A 25,090-nucleotide genomic window follows, 5' to 3' on the forward strand; every position below is an offset into this window, starting at 1 on the left:
CTTTCCTTTATATTTATTGCAGAAATCTTGACTTTTGCAACAAAAGGTTGAAATTTTCAGATGAAAATAACTCTCTTCTGAAGCCTTTCATGATTTAGAACATTCCAGTATAGTATGGTTGTAGAGAAACCCACCTAGAAAAGAACATTGATATTTAGTGTTAAGAAAATAATATTTGAAATTGAATGTATGAAAGTCTTTGGTATTCACACAAGCCTGCTCTTCCACAAGAAACACCACTTCCTTACAAGACTCCCTGGATGATTCCCTGTTAGCATTACCTCTTGGATTGAAATGATAGATATCTCCAGTTCTGCATGCACCACCTTCCTCCATGGTGCATTTACCCTCACCTTCTATACATTTGCCATTCACAAACATGTTGCAGGACATTCATATTATTACTTGAACTAGGGAAAAAAAACCAGATACGATGAGTGAGTCCGTGGCTGATTGATTAGGACCAACATGGATAAGAACACTTAAGAAATGAAGCATCACAATAAGTCATTCTAGTAACCTAGAGCTAAAATATCCTTATATTACTTTTATTGAAATTTAATACTATACAAGTCATTGATCCACAGATCTGAATTTCATTAATCATAAAAATGCTTTTGCACTTTTAAGAGGTAAAGTTGTGGTATGTTAAATATTTTATATAAAATCTTCTTTTTAAAAAGGAATCAATAGAGTTGGAGAGAAGTCTCGGTGCTTACCAGCAGGTACTGCTCCTGCAGAGAACTCGAGTTTGAGTCTCAGCACTCAGGTCAGGCAACTCACAAATGCCTGTGGATCCAAATTCAGAGGATCCAAATTCAAAGGATCCAACGTCTTCTGTATACTGGAGGCACTTGCTCTCATGTGCACAACTGCACATGCATGTGCACACACACAATTTAAAACTAAAAAAAAAATACTAAAAATTAAGCAACTAAAGAAAAATATGCTTTTTGTCTGCTGATATAAGCAAGACTAGAGGGAAATATATAAGGCAATGTGACTCCGCAAATCAAATCTACATCTCACATTTGAACAGCTTTGAAAATTTAAATATTTACTCCTTAAAACCTATCTAAACTCTCAAGTTACCGGTTCAGTTTGATACTATTTGTTGGATAAGAGCAAAAACCCTTACCTTGACCTCCCTCTGCTCCCAGCACACTACTATCCCAGCTATTCAGGCCACCATCCCAAGTTTACTCTCAGTTATCTTGAGCCCCTGACCTCACCCCTTCTTCAGCCTTTGAAGACTCATTCTCACCTTGGATCAACACAAGGACAAAAGCCCCCAGCAGCAGGAGGAGCAGGAGTTTGCCCATCTCAGTCTGGGCTGGCAGAAGACACAGTAGAGCAACTGGCATCAAGTAAGTAGGGTGGGTCAGAATAGATGAGAGCAGGCTGCAGAGTCTTCTTTGAGCTGTGTCCTGGATGTGGGCAGGAGCTTCCTGACACACCTGGCCATGGGTATTTTGCCAGTATCCAAGCTCAGGAAAGTATCTCATAGAACCAGCTTCCTCAGAGCTTCAAAGAGCACAGAATGTCCATGGAGCCACTCATGCTCCTTCATAGGCAAGTGTCTGCTGTTCACATCTCTTTTCAAATATTCCTAAAGGTGATCTCAGAAGGAGATCATTCTTTCTCTGCTCGGTAATGACCCCAGTAGTTATAGCAACAGAGTCTTGTTATGTATGCTCTATAGACCAAGATTTGCATCCATTGTGCCATGTCTCATGTGTTGTAGATTTCTGCTAGAAATTCATTAAACATGTATCAAAAAAACATCTAAATAGTACATATGCAACAGAGGTAAAATGATGCATTCTTTTTTTAAAGGGATAATTTCACATTCTAATCAGCAGTTATTTTAGTTCTGCCAAGTACAAATCCACACACAAATAACCAAGCAGATTTACCTAGACCCAGACTCTCAGTTTCTAGTCCACACTTGTTAGAAAGGTTCAGACAGAATTTCCTTGCACACTTCTTCATAGGCTTGTTCTAATGTGCAGTGAGCAAAACACAAAGACAAACATTTTCCTAATTTTAAAAATTATACCCTTCTCCTAATATGTTCTATCAAATTGTCTTCAGATTTTTAATCATGTTTTATAAAAGTAAGCAAACATCTGCACACACAAAATATCCATTCAAGTGAGAAGAAAAGGGCAAGAATCTAGACTAGAGAGCCTGGGGCTAGTCAAAATGCTAGGAGGCAGGAGTAGTCTTTTGGCCCACCCCGCTCTAGAAGACAAAGCCCTTTGGAAAGGATCAACATGCACGGTGCATACTCAGTGGATAGAATGTGCACCTAAAATGTACTGATGACTCAACATAGAAGAATATGAGAAATTATGAAGGCAAGGTGGTCTGTGATAAGAGAGCAGTTATCGGAGGATGAGGACTGGCATCATCCATACTGTAAAGTCTGAGAACCTGATACATTCTATGCATAACCAAGTACAGCTTCCATACTGGAGAGCTTGCTTCCCATACTCCCAAGACAAAGATAGTACACAGCAAGCACTGGAGGAGCTACACTTGCATGAATAATAGAAGACAATATTTCCACAATTTACCAGACACATCAATTCACAACACTGACACCCCACTCATTAGTTTATTCAACATACCTCTTCAAAAACAACTATGGAATTCTAGGTGTTCTTAAAGTCTTCAACTCTTGATACCTCATCATATCTTTCTTAGTTATATTTATCATTGCTGTGATGAAACACCATGGCTGAAGCACCTTGGAAATGAAAAGAATTATTTGCCTTATCCTTCCAAATTACAGTCCATCACTGAAGGAAGTGAGGACAGTAATTCAAACAGGGCAGGAAGCTCTAGGCAAGAGCTAGTGTAGAGGTAATGTAAGAGTGCTTCTTACTGGCTTGCTCCTTATGCCCTTCTCAGCTTGACTTCTTTTAGAATCTAGGACCATTAGCCCAGGAGTAGCCCTACCCACACTGGTTTGGCTCCTCCATGACTAATCACTAGTTAAGAAAATGTTGTATAATATTCACTTCAGCCAGATTTTATGATGATGTGTTTTTGATTGAGGCTCTCCATTCTTTTTTTTGATATTAGGATTTCTTTAATAAAAAATATGAAGGATATGAATTCAGGAACCTTTTTAGAACTACCTTTTTCGGCATTAATTAAGGAAGCAGATAACCCGGCCTGATCCAGGGCTCAAGTCACTTCCGGCCCACTGCAGCACTGGGGTCCCTGGACCAGGGAGTCTCCAGACACCTGCAAGGACCCACACAGGATCCGCAAAGGGATCCTAAGACCTCTGGTGAGTGGAACACAACTTCTGCCAGGAGGCAGGTTCAAACACCAGATATCTGGGCACCTTCCCTGCAAGAGGAGAGCTTGCCTGTAGAGAGTACTTTGACCACTGAAACTAAGGATAGAGCTAGTGTGATAGAAATCACACACTAGAAAAAGCAAGAAAGTAATCCCTCAACAAACCAAAAAGAAGACAGCCACAAAAACAGAATGCCAACTCTAACAACAAAATGAAAGGAAGCAACAATTACTTTTCCTTAATATCTCTTAATATCAATGGAATCAGTTCCCCAGTAAAAAGACATAAACTAACAGACTGGCTACACAAACAGAACCCAACATTCTGCTGCTTTCAGGAAACCCATCTCAGGGAAAAAGACAGACACTACCTCAGAGTGAAAGGCTGGAAAACAATTTTCCAAGCAAATGGTCTGAAGAAACAAGCTGGAGTAGCCATTCTAATAATGGATAGAATCGACTTCCAACCCAAAGTTATCAAAAAAGACAAGGAGGGACAATTCATAATCATCAAAGGTAAAATCCTCCAAGAGGAACACTCAAATCTGAATATCTATGCTCCAAATGCAAGGGCAGCCACATTCATTAAAGACACTTTAGTAAAGCTCAAAGCAAACATTGCACCTCACACAATAATAGCAGGAGACTTCAACACACCACTTTCATCAATGGACAGATCATGGAAACAGAATCTAAACAGGGACACAGTGAAACTAACAGAAGTTATGAAACAAAAGGATCTGACAGATATCTACAGAACATTTTATCCTAAAACAAAAGGATATACCTTCTTCTCAGCACCTCACGGGACCTTCTCCAAAACTGAACATATAATTGGTCACAAAACAGGCCTCAACAGATACAAAAATATTGAAATTGTCCCATGCATCCTATCAGACCACCATGGCCTAAGGCTGATCTTCAATAACAACATAAATAAGGGAAAGCCAACATTCACGTGGAAACTGAACAACACTCTTCTCAATGATACCTTGGTCAAGGAAGAAATAAAGAAATTAAAGAATTTTTAAAAGAGTTTAATGAAAATGAAGCCACAACATACCCAAACTTATGGGACACAATGAAAGCATTCCTAAGAGGAAAACTCATAGCTCTAAGTGCCTCCAACAAGAAATTAGAGAGAGCACACATTGGCAGCTTGACAACACACCTAAAAGGTCTAGAAGAAGAGGAAGCAAATTCACCCAAGAGGAGTAGAAGGCAGGAAATAATCAAACTCAGGGGTGAAATCAACCAAGTGGAATCAAGAAGAACTATTCAAAGAATTAACCAAACGAGGAGTTGGTTTTTTGAGAAAATCAACAAGATAGATAAACCCTTAGCTAGACTCACTAGAGGGCACAGGGACAACATCCTAATTAACATAATCAGAAATGAAAAGGGAGACATAATAACAGATCCTGAAGAAATCCAAAACACTATCAGCTCCTTCTACAAAAGGCTATACTCAACAAAACTGGAAACCTGGACGAAATGGACAAATTTCTGGACAGATACCAGGTACCAAAGTTGAATCAGGATCAAGTTGACCATCTAAACAGTCCCATATCACCTAAAGAAATAGAAGCAGTTATTAATAGTCTCCCATCCAAAAAAAGCCCAGGACCAGACGGGTTTAGTGCAGAGTTCTATAAGACCTTCAAAGAAGATCTAATTCCAGTTCTGCACAAACTATTTCACAAAATAGAATTAGAAAGTACTCTACCCAACTCATTTTATGAAGCCACTATTACTCTGATACCTAAACCACAGAAAGACGCAACAAAGATAGAGAACTTCAGACCAATTTCTCTTATGAATATCGATGCAAAAATCCTCAATAAAATTCTCGCTAACCGAATCCAAGAACACATTAAAGCAATCATCCATCCTGACCAAGTAGGTTTTATTCCAGGGATGCAGGGAACGTTTAATATATGAAAATCCATCAATGTAATCCATTATATAAACAAACTCAAAGACAAAAACCACATGATCATCTCGTTAGATGTGGAAAAAGCATTCGACAAGATCCAACACCCATTTATGATAAAAGTCGTGGAAAGATCAGGAATTCAAGGCCCATACCTAAACATGAAAAAAAGCAATCTACAGCAAACCAGTAGCCAACATAAAAGTAAATGGTGAGAAGCTTGAAGCAATCCCACTAAAATCATGGACTAGACAAGGCTGAACACTTTCTCCCTACCTATTCAACATAGTACTTGAAGACCTAGCCAGAGCAATTCGACAAAAAAGGAGATCAAGGGGATACAAATTGGAAAAGATGAAGTCAAAATATCACTTTTTGCAGATGATATGATAGTATATATAGGTGACCCTAAAAATTCCACCAGAGAACTCCTAAACCTGATAAACAGCTTCTGTGAAGTAGCTGGATATAAAATTAACTCAAACAAGTCAATGGCTTTTCTCTACACAAAAAAATAAACAGGGTGAGAAAGAAATTAGGGAAACAACACCCTTCTCAATAGTCACAAATAACATAAATTATCTTGGTGTTACTCTAACCTAGGAAGTGAAAGACCTATATGATAAAAACTTCAAGTCTCTGAAGAAAGAAATTAAAGAAGATCTCAGAAGATGGAAAGATCTCCCATGCTCATGGATTGGCAGGATCAACATTGTAAAATTGGCTATCTTGCCAAAAGCAATCTACAGATTCAATGCAATCCCCATCAAAATTCCAATTCAATTCTTCAACGAATTAGAAAGAGCAATCTGCAAATTCATCTGGAGTAACAAAAAGCCTAGGATAGCAAAAACACTTCTCAAGGATAAAAGTACCTCTTATGGAATCACCATGCCTGACCTAAAGCTTTACTACAGAGCAATTGTGATAAAAACTGCATGGTACTGGTATAGAGACAGACAAGTAGACCAATGGAATAGAAATGAAGACCCAGAAATGAACCCTCACACCTATGGTCACTTGATCTTCAACAAGGGAGCTAAAACCATCCAGTGGAAGAAAGACAGCATTTTCAACAAATGGTGCTGGCACAACTGGTGTTTATCATGTAGAAGACTCTGAATCGATCCATTCCTTTCTCCTTGTACTAAGATCAAATCTAAGTGGATCAAGGAACTTCACATATAACCAGAGACACTGAAACTTATAGAGGAGAAAGTGGGGGAAAGCCTCGAAGATATGGGCACAGGGGAAAAATTCCTGAATAGAACAGCAATGGCTTGTGCTGTAAGATCGAGGATTGACAAATGGGACCTCATGAAACTGCAAAGCTTCTGCAAGGCAAAAGACACCGTCAATAAAACAAAAAGGCCACCAACAGATTGGAAAAGTTATTTACCTATCTTACATCAGATAGGGAACTAATATCCATATATATATAAAGAACTCAAGAGGGTGGACTCCAGAAAATCAAATAACCCCCTTAAAAGATGGGGCTCAGAGCTAAACAAAGTATTCTCACCTGAAGAATAGCAAATGGCTGAGAAACACCTGAAAAAATGTTCAACATCCTTAATCATCAGAGAAATGAAATCAAAACAACCCTGAGATTCCATCTCACACCAGTCAGAATGGCTAAGATCAAAAATTCAGGTGACAGCAGATGCTGGTGAGGATGTGGAAAAAGGAACACTCCTCCATTTTTGGTGGGATTGCAAGCTTGTACAACCACTCTGGAAAACTTTCAGGTGCTTCCTCAGAAAATTGGACATAGTACTACTGGAGGATTGCACAATACCTCTTCTGGGCATATATCCAGAACACGTCCCAACGGGTAAGAAGGACACATGCTCCACTATGTTCATAGCAGCCTTATTTATAATAGCCAGAAGCTGGAAAGAACCGAGATGCCCCTCAACAGATTAATGGATACAAAAAAAAATGTGGTACATTTACACAATGGAGTACTACTCAGCTATTAAAAAGAATGAATTTGTGAAATTCCTAGGTAAAAGGTTGGACCTGGAGGGCATCATCCTGAGTGAGGTAAAACAATCACAAAAGAACTCAAATGATATGTACTCACTGATAAGTGGATATTAGCCCAGAAACTTAGAATACCCATGATATAAGATACAATTTGCAAAACACATGAAACTGAAGAAGAATGAAGACCAAAGTGTGGACACTTTGCTCCTCTTAGAATTGGAAACAAGCACCCATTGAAGGAGTTACAGAGACAAAGTTTGGAGCTGAGACAAAACGATGGACCATCTAGAGACTGCCATATCCAGGGATCCATCCCATAATTAGCCTCCAAACGATGACACCATTGCATACACTAGCAAGCCTTTGTTGCAAGGACCATGATATAGCTCTCTCTTGTGAGACTAGGCCAGGGCCTAGCAAACACGGAAGTGGATGCTCACAGTCAACTATTGGATGGATCACAGGGCCCCCCAATAGAGGAGCTAGAGAAAGTATCCAAGGAGCTAAAGAGATCTGCAACCCTGTAGGTGCAACATTATGAACTAACCAGTACCCCGGAGCTCTTGACTCTAGCTGCATATGTATCAAAAGATGGCCTAGTGGGCCATCACTGGAAAGAGATGCCCATTGGACAGGCAAACTTTATATGCCCCAGTACAGGGGAACGCCAGGGCCAAAAAATGGGAATGGGTGGGTAGGGGAGTGGGGGGGGGGGAGGGTGTGGGGGACTTTTGGGATAGCATTGTAAATGTAGTTGAGGAAAATATGTAAAAAAAGGAACTACCTTTTTCATGAAATATATACATGGTTTGTATCTTAGTTACTTGCTATTGCTGTGGTAGAATATCTTTATATATATATTTAATTAGGTATTTTCCTCATTTACATTTCTAATGCTATCCCAAAAGTCCCCCATACCCTCCCCCCACTCCCCTACCCACCCACTTCCACTTTTTGGCCCTGGCGTTCCCCTGTACCGGGGCATATAAAGTTTGCAAGTCCAATCGGCCTCTCTTTCCAGTGATGGCCAACTAGGCCATCTTTTGATGCATATGCAGCTAGAGTAAAGAGCTCCGGGGTACTGGTTAGTTCATAATGTTGTTCCACCTATAGGGTTGCACATCCCCCCAGCTCCTTGGGTACTTTCTTTAGCTCCTCCATTGGGGGCCCTGTGATCCATCCAATAGCTGACTGTGAGCATCTACTTCTGTGTTTGGTAGGCACCAGCATAGTCTCACAAGAGACAGCTATATCAGGGTTCTTTCAGCAAAATTTTTCTAGTGTATGCAATGGTGTCAGCGTTTGGATGCTGATTATGGGATGGATCCCTGGATATGGCAGTCTCTAGATGGTCCATCGTTTTGTCTCAGCTCCAAACTTTGTCTCTGTAACTCCTTCCATGGGTGTTTTCTTCCCAATTCTAAGAAGGGACAAAGTGTCCACACTTTGGTTTCGTTCTTCTTGAGTTTCCTGTGTTTTGCAAATTGTGACTTATATCATGGGTATTCTAAGTTTCTGGGCTAATATCCACTTATCAGTCAATACATATCATTTGAGTTCTTTTGTGATTGGGTTACCTCACTCAGGATATTGCCCTCTATGTACACCCATTTGCCTAGAAATTTCATAGATTCATTTTATTAATAGCTGGGTAGTACTCCATTGTGTAAATGTACCACTTTTTCTGTATCCATTCCTCTGTTGAGGGGCATCTGTGTTCTTTCCAGTTTCTGGCTATTATAAATAAGGCTGTTATGAACATAGTGGAGCATGTGTCCTTCTTACTGGTTGGGACATCTTCTGGATATATGCCCAGGAGAGGTATTGCTGGATCTTCCGGTAGTAATATGTCCAATTTTCTAAGGAACTGCCAGACTGATTTCAAGAGTGGTTGTACAAGCTTGCAATCCCACCAAAAATGGAGGAGTGTTCCTCTTTCTCCACATCCTTGCCAGCATCTGCTGTCACCTGAAATTTTGATCTTAGCCATTCTGACTGGTGTGAGAAGGAATCTCAGGGGTGTTTTGATTTCCATTTCTCTGATGATTAAGGATGCTGAACATTTTTTCAGGTGTTTCTCAGCCATTTGCTATTCCTCAGGTGAGAATACTTTGTTTAGCTCTGAGCCCCATCTTTTAAGGGGGTTATTTGATTTTCTGGAGTCCACGTTCTTTAGTTCTTTATATATATTTTATATTAGTCCCCTATCTGATTTAGGATAGGTAACAGACAAGTAGACCAATTTAATAGAATTGAAAACCCAGAAATGAACCCACACACCTATGGTCACTTGATCTTCAACAAGGGTGCTAAAGTCATCCAGTGGAAAAAAAAAGACAGCCTTTTTAATAAATGGTGCTGGCACAACTGGTGGTTATCATGTAGAAGAATGTGAATTGATCCATTCCTATCTCCTTCTACTAAGGTTAAATCTAAGTGGATCAAGGAGCTCCACATAAAACCAGAGACACTGAAACCTATAGAGGAGAAAGTGGGGAAAGCCCCGAAGATATTGGCACAGGGGAAAAAATTCCTGAATAGAACAGCAATGGCTTGTGCTGTAAGATTGAGAATTGACAAATGGGACCTCATGAAACTGCAAAGCTTCTGCAAGGCAAAAGACACGGTCAATAAGACAAAAAGGCCACCAACAGTTTGGGAAAGGATCTTTACCTACCATAAATCAGATAGGGGACTCTCTCTTCTTTAACGACTCTAGATTGTGTCAAGTTGACATAAAACTAACCAGTACAGTAACTGTGTTGCAAAACATGGTAAGGAAGGAACAGAATATATTAACGTGTAATCTATTCAAATTATTGGAACTAGCAGTAATTAAGTTTTTTCTGTAGCATTAACTTTGTGAACATGCTGTCCTTTTTGCGAACTTCAAGGATATAACAAATACAGCAATGGAAACAACAAACAACAAACAACAACAGTAATATAGAAATTGTAAATAGGTTAGGAGGAAATCTTCTACTACTGGCATTTCTGGGACCTTAACTCCCAAGGTCTAGAAGCCTGACTAACTGATTCCTTACTGGCTAGGTCCCAGGTTCATATTTAGTAACCTTTCTTATACCACCCAGACCCACCTGTTGTATCATCCACAGTGGTCTAAGCCATCAATACAATTTAGTAATCAAGAGAAGGCACTACTGATGTGCTTACAGGCAAAAACTGATAGAGGCATTTTTTTTCTCTTTCCTTTCTTTCTTTCTTTCTTTCTTTCTTTCTTTCTTTCTTTCTTTCTTTCTTTCTTTCTTTCTTTCTTTCTTCCTTCCTTCCTTCCTTCCTTCCTTCCTTCTTTCTTTTTCTTTTTCTTTTTCTTTTTCTTTTTCTTTTTCTTTTTCTTTTTTTTTTTTTTTTTTTTTTTTGAGACAGGGTTTACTCTGTGAAGTCCTGACTGTCCTGGAACTCACTCTTTAGACCAGGCTGGCCTCAAACCGAGAAATCCACCTTCCTCTGCCTCCCTCGTTTTTGGATTAAAGGTGTGCACCACCACTGCCAGGTATGATGGAAGTATTTTTAAAGTTGAAGTTATCATCTTCCAGGTTGCTCATGATGACAATCATAGTTAGCCACCACAAAGATGTAGTGGTTATTAGTATGAAAGCTCCTGACAGGAGTCAGGTGTTGGGTCACGAACTCATGTAGTGACTGGGATTACAGCTTTGAGATGTAAGATTTAAAGAACATTGGTATTTATTACTTGTTAGTGGCCCTGAGTTTCTTAAGGAATTAGATCTTGCAGTGTCACAAATCTGTTTTATGCCTCTGTACCCCACTGTTTCTGCTCAATCTGCTTCCCAGACCTTTTTAGCTACCTTCTCAATATTGTTGGTACTACTGCTGTCTCCTTCACAGCAAGTACCACTCCATGATGCTTCTACTAACCTTAGTTACCAGCTCAGTTCATTCTCCTAATACTAACAATACAAACTAGGTAAAAATGGTAAAAAAAAACCCATTGGTAGGGAACCTTACAGTTTGCTACACGAATAAGTCCTTACACTGCCAAGTATGCTTATTTATATCCATAGATTAATACTGCTGTAAAGCTTAGAGAATTTTTTTTTCAGTCAACATCAATTAATGTAGAGATTCATAGCTGGTCAAAAGTACTGAGAATATGTGACTATTGAGTGTTTACAGGGCATTTTTTGCCCTTGTATTTGTCCAAATCCTATCCAAGAATCAGAGATTACCATGAAAGAGGAGGTGGAAAGAATTTAAGGGCCAAATTATGAGGCTGTGCTAACTAACATTACATCATAGATGGAGTAAGGAGGGTCTCATGAGTCTCTACTCCTATTTGAGGTGCTACAGACAGTTAATGGTCACTGGAGGAGTAGCTTGTGCCTACTACCACAGCGGGCTTTTTACACAGTCAAGGTCCTAAGATAAGTTGGGCCGTGGCTTGCTAGCCTACTCACAGGACCTCTGTCATGAGAATTATGGACAAGCTAATCTTGGTAAGAGTGTCTCCTCTCTGCTTCTTAGTTGATGAGTACTAAATGGGCAGTTGTCTATGAGTGGTGGTCAGGGAATCTGCAGGTAATGAGTTACAGTCAAGGAGCTAATCTGGGTTAGGTAAAGATACTCTCTTCACTTCATAGAGATGTTTTTTTTGGTAGGATTAAGGATGTAGATCAATTGTAGAAGACATAACTGGTATGCATAACCCCCCATGTTCAATCCCTGGATCTTCAATAAATAAATATAGCATAAAGCAATAATTTGATAGCCAGATCATTTTAATTGATGTTGATACTTCTGGGTTTATGTACTGAAAGATTCCCATACTAGGAATCCTCTTCTCCCATCCAGTAATATGTGATAGTTATGTGCAGTACAATTGTACAGCAATTGTACAAATGTACAAATGTACAGCAATTTGAAAGTATAAATAAATTTAACTTTACATAGGTCCCCATGAATTTTAACTTTTTTATTGTCATTTTATATTTTTTAAATTTTAATTTAATTTAATTTTATAAATTTCTTTTCTTTATTTTTTCTGTTTTGTTTTTGGTGGTCTGGGGGACTTGAACCCAAAACTTCAGACATGCTAGGCAAGTGCTCTACCACTGAACTACATCCCAGGCCTAATTTAATTTTTTTTTTTACTTATTCTCTTCACATTCTGCTCACTGCCCCCCCAGTCACCCCTTCCCACAAACCTTCCCACCTCCCTAGTCCCTTTCATCTGTAAACAGATGGAGTATCCCCTGTGTATCCACCACCCTGGAAGTTCAAGTCTATATGAGGCTAGACACATCTTCTCCCACTGAAGGCAAACAAGACAGCTTAGCTAGAACAACATATCCCATGCACAGGCAACAGATTTTGGAATAGCTCCTGCTTCAGTTATATCCCCTTGATCTCCATTAGTTATCTTATTGCTCTGGCTAGAACTTCGGGAACTATATTGAATAGATAGGGAGAAAGTGGGCATTCTAGTCTTGTCACTGATTTTAGTGGGATTGCTTTAATATTCTCTCCAGTTAGCTTGATGTTGGCTATTAGCTTGCTGTATATTGCTCTGATTATGTTTAGGTATATGTCCTGTTTCCCTGATCTCTCTAATACTTTTAACATGAAGTGGTTTTGTATTTTGTCAAAAGCTTTTTCAGTATCTAATGAGATAATCATGTGTTATTTTGTACAGTTTGTTTATATGGTAGATGATGTTGATAGATTTTCATATATTGAACCATTGCTGTATCTCTGGGATGAAGCTTACTTGACCATGTTGGATGTTTTTGATGTGTTCCAGTGACCAAGGTTCCCCCTTTTTTATTGAAAAGAGATTTTTTTCATGTAATATATTCTGATTACTATTTTACCTCCCTCTACTCTTCCCAGTTCCTGCGCTCTCCCCTCCCATATTGATCAACTTCCTTTATGTCTTTCATTAGAAATCAAACAAGCTTCTAGGGGATAGTAAATTTATATATGTATGTATGTATACACCCCTCCCCCATATATATATATATATATATATACACACACACACACACACACCGAACATTGAAATAGTACAAAACCAAGAGGAAATAAGGAAAATATACCAAGAAAAGGTACAAGAAACAGATATAGATTCAGAGACTCACTTGTTTAGACGTTCAGGAATTCCATAAAAACACTAAACTGGAAGCTACAATATAGGCACAGAAGACTTGTAGAGTAAAAAGAGATATAAACAAACAAAGAAACACATAATATTAAAAAACCTCTGACATATTACAAGACAAACACCACAACCACTACCTCTACCACCACCACCACCACCAACAAAAAACACCCTCAAACAACCTGCAATGATATCGTTGAGTTTTTGTTCTGTTGATGGTCTACCATTGGGCATGCAGCTTACCCTTAAGAGTAGTTTGCTTCCCCAGTGAGACTCCTTAGCTTTTCATACTTTCCAGAAGATCAATGAAGTACATATGAATGTGAACACACAGTGGAGATGGATGTTGTGGAGCAGGAGCACCCTCACCTGTGATGTGTCTTCTTAGTCACTTTATGGTATAGAAGATGTCTAAGAACATAAGCACATTTCTGCGTGTGTCTGTGAGGACATGACCAGGGTATTCAGAAATGACCAGGGTATGAGGTTTTTGATCTAATCAATGGTCTAATCCATTAATGGGTTTATATTTGAATAGATTGCTAAGAGTAGGCAGGTTGTAGATGGTAGACCCTTTTGGAAGATGGAGTTGCTGAGGATATGTCCATGGGTACTAGTCACGTTTTATTACTTGTACCTATGTTTCTTGTGTGTTACCAGGGGGCACAGTTTACAAATGCCTTAATGGATCAGTTCCACTCTTCACTTACCTAGTAGACAAGGTACTTATGGCTTTTCCCCCATATATTTTACTACCTTTCAAATGGGGATTCACAGCTGTGAGGCCCAAAGGAACCCTGAAACTTGGCAGCTGATGACCCTGAAAGTATGATGCTACACACTGTGCCCAGGCTTTCCATGTAGAAGGAAACTACTTTGTACACTGTGATACTCACCGATATTCAGTCTCTTGACTTCACAGAAATGGTGCCTAGATGTGGGTTTAGACACTCAATAAAATGAAAAACCAAAACTTCAGGTTTAGGCTAATTGCCTATCAAGGTACAGTTGTCCTGTAAAGCCAGTGTCATCATGTGGCTATAGAAGGGAAGACTGGGAAGGAAATTAGGTCTTTCTTGGTCTGGTTTCTATGTCCCACTGATGGCATCAGGAAGCTTCAAGCAACAATGATAATGTGAAGATAATATATAACCTTGAGTTTGTAGCATTTTCCTTTTATTCCTAAATGGAAACAATACCATCCAAAGATCTGTCTTACAGCACTTTCAAAAGACAATTCTTCAAACTTCCACTGTTAATGCAAACTACACAAAAGTGTGGGTGTGGTTATGGATACCTTATAATGCCAACACTAGAGCATTTTAGGCCAGGGAATCAGAAGTTCAAGGTGATCCTTGACTGCATAGGAAGTGAGAAGCAAGCATGGAATATATAAGATCCTTCCTTAACTAATGTAAGTAAGTAAGTAAGTAAGTAAGTAAGTAAGTAAGTAAATTTAGGATTTATTACAAATAGATAATATAAAAACAGCATCTATGAGTTATGGGCAACATCAGTCATTACATATGAATCATTTTCTGGTATATTGCATATAGATATACTCTATAGTTGAAGATACAATAGCCATTATTGTATCCAAAATAATGCAAAACATAAAGCTCAGATCTATCCAATAACCTTGAAAGAACCTCAAGTAGGATAAATACTTGGAACAAAACATACATCTTCAAATTTTTCTAAAACAACCAAAGATGTAGGAGAAAGTGCTTTTTTTAAATTGATGATCAAAGATGAATCACCCTACAATATTCATCAGAAATGTTGCTATACAGAAGTCAGTGAAGTTATAGCCTTTAAATACTGATAGAAAAGCAGTAACACGATAGGACACACAGACAAATGAACACAGACTCTCTCTCTCTCTGTCTCTCTCTCCCTCTCTCCCTCTCTGTCTCTCTGTCTCTGTCTCTGTCTCTGTCTCTGTCTCTCTCTCTCTCTCTCTCTCTCACACACACACACACACACACACAAACACACACACTCACACAAACTGCAAATAGTCTAAACATAGGTTGTGGTAAATGTGAGTTATGTTCTTGCTGAATTATATAAGGTAGCACACTTAACATAATTTTACTTCACTTTATTGATGGTAAAATTACCTGGTTTTAATACTTGTGTCCTGGTAAGATAACTTAGAAGGTAGGGTATGAGTGAACAAATACAAAGTAGTGCATTTGATACATAGAACCCACATGGTAAGATGAGAGACCTGACCCCTAGAAGTTGTCCTCAGCCACCCAGAGACAACAAATGTGGCCTCTTGGGGCCATCATCCCTTAATGTCTAATCCACAGGGAGGACTCTATTCCCAAAATTGAGTCCTGAGTGGAGTTTGAGAGTGCAAATCCTGTCATTCCTGAATATACTTACCTAGAAGTTCCTTGAGAACTGCTCAGAGACTGCTCAAAAAGTATGATTTTTTTCTCTTAATATAATTTTGTTTTATCTGACCAAGGCCAGTGGCATCCAGTTCCAACAGTGAACAAACCTTTCCCACATTCATTGGAAGACATTTCTTCTCACACTGTCTTCTCATGTACCAGGGCTCTAGAACAGGATGCATCCCTCTAAGTATAGCTATCTTCCAGGCTACAGTGAGCATTTTTAGTCTCACAGAAGCTGTCCCCATACTCATGAATCTTCTCAGTGTTGACTACAATTCCATGGATAAACATCAGGGCTGGAAAGGAAAAAAAAAGGAAGCTCTCAAGACCTAGTGTCAGGAGCCAACAAGTGGAGCTTGAAAAGTGGATAAGCAACAAGTCTCCCAAAGGAGGTGGCTATATTTCAGGGCTGACTCATTAAGGAAGAGGTGGGATCTTGGACTACTCAAAGGGAGGGTCTGAAGAAAATCAGTAGTTAACAAAACTCTAAGTCCTTGTTGGAAGGGAACTGTGAGAGGGAAGACCAACACTCTTGTATAGGTGTGATTTGACCACAATGGTGAAAAACGTTCCTTCCCTGTTTTATTGTCCTCATTCTGTGGAAAAACTTGCTTGCCTCACTTGCATCCTAAATTTGGGTTCTGGTGCACATATGTGCAAGGAATTGAGAATGTTGGCAACTGTATTTGAAGCAGAATGTTGAAGAATAAAGGAGAACAAAGAGAGTGAAGAAACCCAGGGAACATGAGGAACAGTACCAGGAACAGGACTAAACAGCAAGGAAAAGGGAGGGAAGAGTCTTGTTGGCACCAAATAGGAGAGAGGGCATGTGGAGGTGTGGAGATTAAGAACACAAAGATCTCTTCTAAAGCTTTTCAGGCCCTATCCACTGGGCTTCATACCCCAAAGGCCACACATAGTACACCAGCCAGTCTGCCTGCCAACCAGCACCAGTACCTACCATCCCTCAGGATTTCATTTCCAGGAAGTCCATCCCCAGGAGAGGTCCAGTAAGAGCAGCCTTAAGTGCTTTCCATTTGCAGTGAGATTTAGGACTGAAAAACAACAGAGCACAGCAAAGGGAAGAACATGTGTACTTATGCACAAGCCATACAACACAAACACACAGACACACAAATATACAGACACACAAGACAAACACACAGACACACAGATACAGACACACAAAAACACAAAAACACAGACACACAGACACACAGACAGACAGACAGACAGACACACACCCCACACTTTGCTCTAAAGTGCCCTTTTCTTATATCCCCCAATCATATCTGAACACTATCTCCCACTAGTGGCAAAGTATTTCGAAAACATTGCCAAAGATAGCTTTACAGGGGAATGATCATTTGATAACCAGTTAGAATAATATTCACTCTAAACTGCTAAGCCATATATGCAACCTTATAATATAATTTTTAATTATACTCTTGACCTGTAACATTCCAACATTCCCTTAAACTTTGAAGCTTCAACTAGCCAGCTTTGCAGAAGGTTCAATGGAGAATGCAGCTTCATTCTAGGAAGTTTTGTTCACAGTTCCCCCTGTTGTCTAAACATCACATTTTATGCATGCTGGGGACAGACATTATTCAGTACATATTATTTAAAATCCTCCCTATGGTTTGATATAGGCAAGGTATAGTAGATGAGACAGACATCTTTGGAGAGAGAAATAGTTGGGAAATCCATTAAGGAAGAAATTCCTGGATCACATCAATGCTATTAGACACCAATTTCTGGATTTGGCTTCTGTTTCTTTTCCATCCTCTGCTTTTGACAGAACATTTACATGTGACATCATGTTATTAGATTATTATACCTAAAACTAAAATTATCAAGAATCCAGACTTGCTTAATGAAGTGAAACCAGCAGATGATGGAAGTAGGTGTCATATCTAAAAAATCCTCTTCATGTATTATATCGTTTATTTAGATTACATATTTTCCACAGGTTTATAATCATTTGTACTTCATTAGAGATTTTATTTGATGGTTAGGATACTAGAAACAGAGGATAACAATATTCTATCCTCTTATTCTAGTTTCTCTTCTGGCAACTTTGATCTCATAACTCTTAACTCATGCAAATTTGTTAGCTCTAATTCTAGGAAAGCATGTTTTTTGATATTTAAATTATTTTAACTCTTATTTGTGGATAGAAAATTGATCTGACCTATTATCTTTGTATTGCACCAGATTTAAGTTTGGGAAAGAAATGGACAGTGGCCACGGACTAGCCCATGTATGATACTTGGTTGGTGGCTTAGTCCCTGGAAGTTCTGAGGGGTCTGGTTAGTTGATATTGTTGTTCTTCCTATGGGGTTGTAATCCTTCAGCTACTTCAGTCTTTCTCCTAATAAGGGTGGCTGGCTCAGTCCAATGGTTGGCTGTATGCATTTGTCTTATTCAGGTTTTGGTAGAGACTCTCAGAGGATAACCATGCCAGGTCCTGTCAGGTTCCTATCAGCAAAAGCTTCTTGGCACCAGCAATAGTGTCTGGGTTTAGTTTCTGCAGATGGGTTGGATTCCTAGGTGGGCCAGTCTCCAAATGGACGTTCTTTCAGTCTCTGCTCCACTCTTTGTCCCTGTATTTTTCTTTAGACAGGAAGAATTCTATGTTACTATTTTTAAGATGGGTGGATTGCCCCATCTCTCAATGTGGTGCCATGCCTAATCAGTGGATATGGTCTTTATAGGCTCTATCTCCCCTTTATTGGGTATTTCGGCTAATGTTAGCCTCACTGGGTCCTGGGAGCCTCTTGCTTTCCTGGTATCTGGGACTTTCTAGTGGGTAGTCCTGGTTCCTTAATCCCCTATTGCTACACACCTCTGTTCAATTTTCTGAGATCCTTTACTTTTCCCCATCTCCTCCTACATCTTATCCTGTCCTTCATTCCCCCCCTTCTTTCTCCTAGGTACCTCCCTCCCTCTGCCTTTCATGATTTGATTGTATCAGAATGGAGCCTTTTCTCTAATATCCATTTATCAGTGTGTACATACCATATGTATTCCTTTGTGACTGGGTCACCTCACTCAGGATGATATTCTCTAGATCCATTCATTTGCCTGAGAATTTCATGAAGTCATTGTTTTCAATAGCTGAGTACTACTCCGTTGTGTAAATGTACCACATTTTTCTGTGTCCATTCCTCTATTGAGAGATGTCTGAGTTGTTTCCAACTCCTGATATTATAAATCAGGCTGCTATGAACATTCTAGATCATGTGTCTGAGTATACTCCCAGGAGTATATATATATTATTATGTCCAATTTTCTGAGGAACTGCCAGACTGATTTACAGAGTGGTTGTAACAGCTTGCCATCTCACCAGCAATGGAGGAGTGCTCCTCTTTCTCCACATCCTCACCAGCACTGCTGTTGCCTGAGTTTTTTGATTTTAGCTATTCTGACTGGTGTGTGGTGGAATCTCAGTGTTGTTTCGATTTGCATTTCCCTGGTGGCTAAGAATATTGAACATTTCTTTAGGTGCTTATCTACCACTGGAGATTTTCCAGATGAGAATTCTTTGTTTAGCTTTGTATCCCATTTTAAGATAGGGTTATTTGGTTCTCAGGTGTCTAACTTCTTGAGTTCTTTGTTTATATTAAACATTAGCCCTCTATTGAACCTAGGTTGCTAAAGCTCTTTCACCAATATATAAGTTGTCATTTTTTTTCTGTTGACAGTGTCCTTTGTTTACAGAAACGTTCCAATTTCATGAGTTCCTATATGCCTATAATTGATCTTAGAGCTTGAGCCTTTGGTATTCTGTTCAGAAAAATTTCCCTTGTGCAGATGTGTTCGAGGATCTTTCCCACATTCTGTTTTATTAGATTCGATGTATTTGGTTTTGTGTGGAGTTTCTTGATCCTCTTGGACTTGAGGCTTGCAAAAGGATTTATGTATAGATCAATTTGCATTGTTCTACATGCCGACTGCCACTTGACCCAACACCATTTGTTAAATATGATGTCTTTTCTTCCAAATTGGATATATCTGGCTTCTTTGTCAAAGATCAGGTGACCACAGGTGTGTGGGTTTAATTCTGTGTCTTCAATTCTATTCCATTGATCTACATTTCTGTCTTTGTACCAATACCATGCAGTTTTTATCACTGTTGTTCTGTAGTCCAGCTTGAGGTCGGGGATGATGATTCCCCCAGAAGTTCTCTAACAGAGGCCCTGTGTAAGTGGAAATTAGTGCTGCTTCTCTTCTGAGACAACTCAAAAGGACAAATGGCATCAGAACAACAGAAATACCAAAAAAAGGAAGTCCTACCACAAAATCTTTTATTAGTTTGCTTTCTGCTGTTATAACAACATACCTAAAGTTACATACTTTATAAGGTAAGTAGTTTCTATTCATCATAATAGTGTTTGTGGGGCCCAAATAGCATGGCAGAGTCCCTGGCTGCATTGCAACATCAAGGACCAATGAAAAGGAAGTCTCAAACTTTCAGAAGGGATAGAATGTATAAGCTCAGTCAAGTTTGTAGAGGCCTAACTTACTCTGCAAGATCAACATTACTCTCACTGAAGAGTGAAGAAGCCCTCAAGGTGTTAGGAAGAATTCAGCATCTTCCACTAGATATCAACTCCAAACTACCATTTTTGGAATCCTGTGTCCAGCATGCGAACCTTTAGGGGATGGGTCCAAATCATATCGGAACCAAACAACACATTATAAAGCCAGAGTGGTGGTACTGAATGATCAGATGTGAGACAGAAAATAGAATAGTAAATAGAAATCAGGCAGGTCAGAAACTAAATTAACAACCAAAAAAAAAAACATAGTTTAAATTATATTTCCCTTAGGCTTACAACACTAATATCTTGACTATTACATTAATTTTAGAGCTATGGAGAACTGGGTACTTCTTGGTGTCAGTCAAGCCAGGAGTAACAGAAATAAGGCTAAACAGAACATAAGCTTTGAAGCTGCATTCTAGACCTTTCTATGTATATATGCTACAAGAAATATATATATGCTACAAGAAACTCAGTGTCTAGGGCTGGGAGCACAGCATGTTTTTCTAATTAGATATTTTCTTTATTTACATTTCAAATGTTATCCCCTTTCCTAGTTTCCCCTCTGAAAATCCCCTATCCCCCCTTCCCCTGCTCCCCAATCTACCCACTCCTGATTTCTGGTGCTGGCATTCCCCTATACTGGAGCATAGAACCTTCACAGGACCAAGAGAGTCTCCTCCCATTGATGACTGACTAGGTCATCCTCTACTACATATGCAGCTAGAGCCATGAGTCCCACCATGTGTTTTCTTTGATTAGTGGTTTAGTCCCAGGGAGCTCTGGGGTGTAATGGCTAGTTCATATTGTTGTTCCTCCTATGGGGCTGCAAACCCCTTCAGCTCCTTGGGCACTTTCTGTAACTCCTTCATTGGGGACCCTGTGCTCGCTCTGTCGATTGTGAGCATCCATTTCCGAATTTGCCAGGCACTGGCAGAGCCACTCAAGAGACAACTATATCAGGCTCCTGTCAGCAAGCTCTTGTTGGCATCTGCAATAGTGTCTGGGTTTGGTGGTTGTTTATGGAATGGATCTCCAGGTGCGGCAGTCTCTTGATGGTCATTCCTTCAGTCTCTGGAACACAGCATGTTGATGGGGAATTCAGCTAGCATACAGATTTTGAGTTTGACTACAGCACTGAGCAAACTATTTTTACTTTTTGGTAGTGCATCAGAATATAACACTTGCTCAGATAGTTTCTTAGCCTCAGAGGAAAGGCTATATCATCTCATAACCTTGAGTATTCACTGTTTGGATGCATGCTTTTGTCTTTTGAGGGACATATATTTTTTCTTTTGTTTGGCTATATCTCTGGAATATTTGCACAGCTTCTTTCTCAATCTTGACCCACCACCGAATGCTGAGGAGACTTCAAGTGCTGCTCACTTGAGTGAACCTGTTCCCTCTTCTCTCCTGGTCTCATCTACTGCACATTTGGGTTTTATCATTAAAGTGTACTGCATGCAGTTCAAGTTATACCTGAATTATCCCAAGGATCTAGGAAGAAATCTTATTCAAGCTGAAACATTCTCTTGGGGGTGAAAGGAATAAGGAAAGTCAATAAAATCCAAAATAGATTGGAAAAATAGATTGCTGATCAGGAATTTAATCTTATGAATGAATGAGTTTTCCACAGACCTAGACATTTAAAGAAATGTCAAAAGTTACACAGACTGAAGAATGGATAAAGAAAATGTGATACATTTACACAATGGAATACTATTCAGCTATTAGAAACAAAGACATCACAAATTTTTCAGGCAAAAAGATGGAACTTGAGAATATCATCCTGAATGAGGTAACCCAGATCCAGAAAGACAAATATGGTCTAAACTCACTTCTAAGTGGACATTAGCCATAAAGTGCAGGATAACCATGCTACAATCCCCAGACCAAAAGAAACTGGGTAATAAAGAGGCCCAAAGGGAGTATGAATGAATTTCACTCAGAAGGGGAAACTAAGTAGTCACAGGAGATAGATGGAAAGATGGAACTTGATAGGAGAGGAGTTGAGGGGTAGAACAAGGATGGTGATCAGGTATGAGGAGAAGGAGATAAAGAGAGGCCTGAGAGTGAGAATGGAAATTGGTGGGGGGCATCTCTGTTAACTAGCTGGAGGCCTGGATTGGGAGAGGATACTGGGATACTACAGGGGTGACCTTATCTTAGATTCCTACTAGAGAGTGATATAGAGACTGAAATCCCCACCTCCTGTAACCCGGCAGGAATTACAGAGGTAGGGAGGGGGACATCAATATACCTACAAAACCTTCAACCAAAAATTTATCTTGCCTATGAGAAATGCAGGGGAAAAATGGAGCAGAGACTGAGGGAACATCCAACCAATGAATGTACCAACTTGAGATACATCCCATGTGAGAGAGCCAACCTATGACCCTATTAATAGTATTATGCTTTGTTTGCAGACAGGAACCTAACATAATTGTCTTCTGAGAGGCTTCATCTAGTATCAGATGGAGGCAAATTCAAAGACCCACACCAAAAATCAGGTGGAGCACAGGGAGTCTTGTGGAAATCAGGAATAGAAATGAACAAGTTGGAGGAGAAAGAAGACCCACAGAGTCAACTAACCTGTGACCAGTGTATGGTGTCATAGAACCTGGGTCACCAACCAATGAGCATGCAGGAAATGGACTTAGACACGTTATACATTTGCACCAAATGTGCAGTTTGGTGTTCGTGTGGTTCTCCTAACAAGTGGAGCAGGGGCTGTCTTGGTCTCTGTTCCCTGCCATTGGATGCCCTTACCCCCTACTTGGATTGTCTGTTTGGTCCTCAGCGGGAGAGAATGTGCCTAGATCTGCCAGAACTAGATGCTCCAGTATGGGGTGGTATCCAAGGGGTGTTCACCTTCTCTGAGGAGAAGAGGTGGGTGCAATAGGGGGAGGAATTTTTAAGTGTGGGACTGGGAAGAGAGGAGGGAAGGGAACTGTGATCAGAATGTAAAGTGATTTTTTTTTTAAAAAGAGACTATCTAAAAGCCAAGTTTATTTTAAATTTCAAATAAACTGCAAAAATATTGATAAATAGTTTCTGTGTGCCTTTTATGTGATTTTTCACAGCAGAGTCATTTTCAATCACCATGATGAATTCTCTAAGCCAGTAAACAGATATACAATAGTGTTAAATGTAAAGTTATTTGAGTTTTGTCAGTTTTGATATATTCTCATTTTAGCATGTGTCACTGTGGAATTTAATCATATGTATAATTTGTGTAAAATATTCCAAGAGCAAGGCACATATTATCTATCAATGCCAAGAAACTCGATGGTGTTACAATCCAACTTTCTACCCTACTGCAGAGGATTGGTAAGTTTGCCACTCATAAACTATTGTCATACTGAGAATATTCCACACGTAGAATCATACACTGTACAATCATTTTGGACTGAACTTTTAATTATGTATAATACTCTTGTTGCATTTATCAATTGTTCATTCTGTTGTTCCTGAATAATCTTCCATTACAAAACCATTCATTTACCAATTGACCATTTGAGAAAAATCAATGTTCTTTCCAGTTTTGAGCTCCTCCAGCTAAAGTTTGCATGAACATTTTTGGTAGAATTTTGCATAAATAGGTTTATATTTCTTTCAGTGGGGTTAGGGAATTAATGAAGCTGGACACAAAAAGCATTTGATTCTCTTTATATAAAATATTATATATACGATGATGTTCAAACATCTCCAGTGACAGAGTGATGGATGCATAGAGGATATGTATTAATCTAGAATGTAGGTCCACATAGTTTGGTCTGAGGCCAACGGAGGCCCTAGTACTGGGTTTGTTCCAATCTCTGGGGCCATTCTAGAATTGGGCTCCATGGACTCTGAGTTGATCCCAATGTTGAAAGTGTTGTCCTGGTACTGGAGATAGAATGTTCAGGCTTGGGGTTTGAGTCTGAGGTCTGTCTGAGGATATGGGTTTTTGGAGGTTGACTTTGACCCTTGCATCATGATGGCTGACTTAGTGAAATATTTTGTTGGATCATGCGCTCAGTCCACCCTTCTATGCCTAGAAAATGATACTTCATCCTCATCCCTCCCCCCTCCCTCCCTCCCTCCCTCCCTCCCTCCCTCCCTTCCTCCCTCCCTTCCTCCCCTTCCTTCCTTCCTTCCCTTCCCCTTCCTTCCTTCCTTCCTTCTTTCCTTCCTTCCTTCCTTCCTTCCTTCCTTCCTTCCTTCCTTCCTTCCTTCCTTCCTTCTTCCCTCCCTCCCTCCCTCCCTCCCTCCCTTCTTTAATTTCTTCTCTTTCTCCATCCTTCTCTTCTCTTTCTGTCTCTCTGTCTCTGACTCTCTTTTGTCCTACCACTATGTGAGAAAATGTGAAACTTTTTCTTGCTGCCCCTTTTGATGTATCATTTCTTATCTCTTCCACTTACTAGAAAGCACATTCATGGAAGTTAATGTAAGAGATAAGCCCTAGAGAAGTCTATTCTATCACCCTGTGGATGTCCTTAACATTTATACTTTTAAAAACATATTAAAATATTTTCTAATGTTTTTATTTGTGCTTAAAGAATTTGTACAATATATTTTGATCATAATTTTTACCCAACCCAAACTTCTCTGGAAACTTGACTGATCTTGTTACCTACATGATCTCATTTTATTTCTCTTTTGTAAAACAAATGATGATGTTCAAACATCTCCAGTGACAGAGTGATGGATGCATAGAGGATATGTATTAATCTAGAATGTAGGTCCACATAGTTTGGTCTGAGGCCAACAGAGGCCCTAG

General features: G+C 39.5%; 1 long non-coding RNA gene across 1 annotated transcript; it reads right to left on the reverse strand.

Moving 5' to 3' along the window:
- Positions 1–1,336, reverse strand: Gm3428 (predicted gene 3428). Its single transcript, NR_030730.1, has 4 exons — positions 1,265–1,336; positions 720–905; positions 282–410; positions 1–134 (listed from the first exon to the last, which is right to left on the reverse strand). It is a non-coding gene; the product is annotated as a predicted gene 3428 (long non-coding RNA).
- Positions 1,337–25,090: the final 23,754 nt, after the last annotated feature.

The sequence above is a fragment of the Mus musculus genome, chromosome 9, assembly GCF_000001635.26.
Source record: "Mus musculus strain C57BL/6J chromosome 9, GRCm38.p6 C57BL/6J".
NCBI lineage: Eukaryota > Metazoa > Chordata > Mammalia > Rodentia > Muridae > Mus > Mus musculus.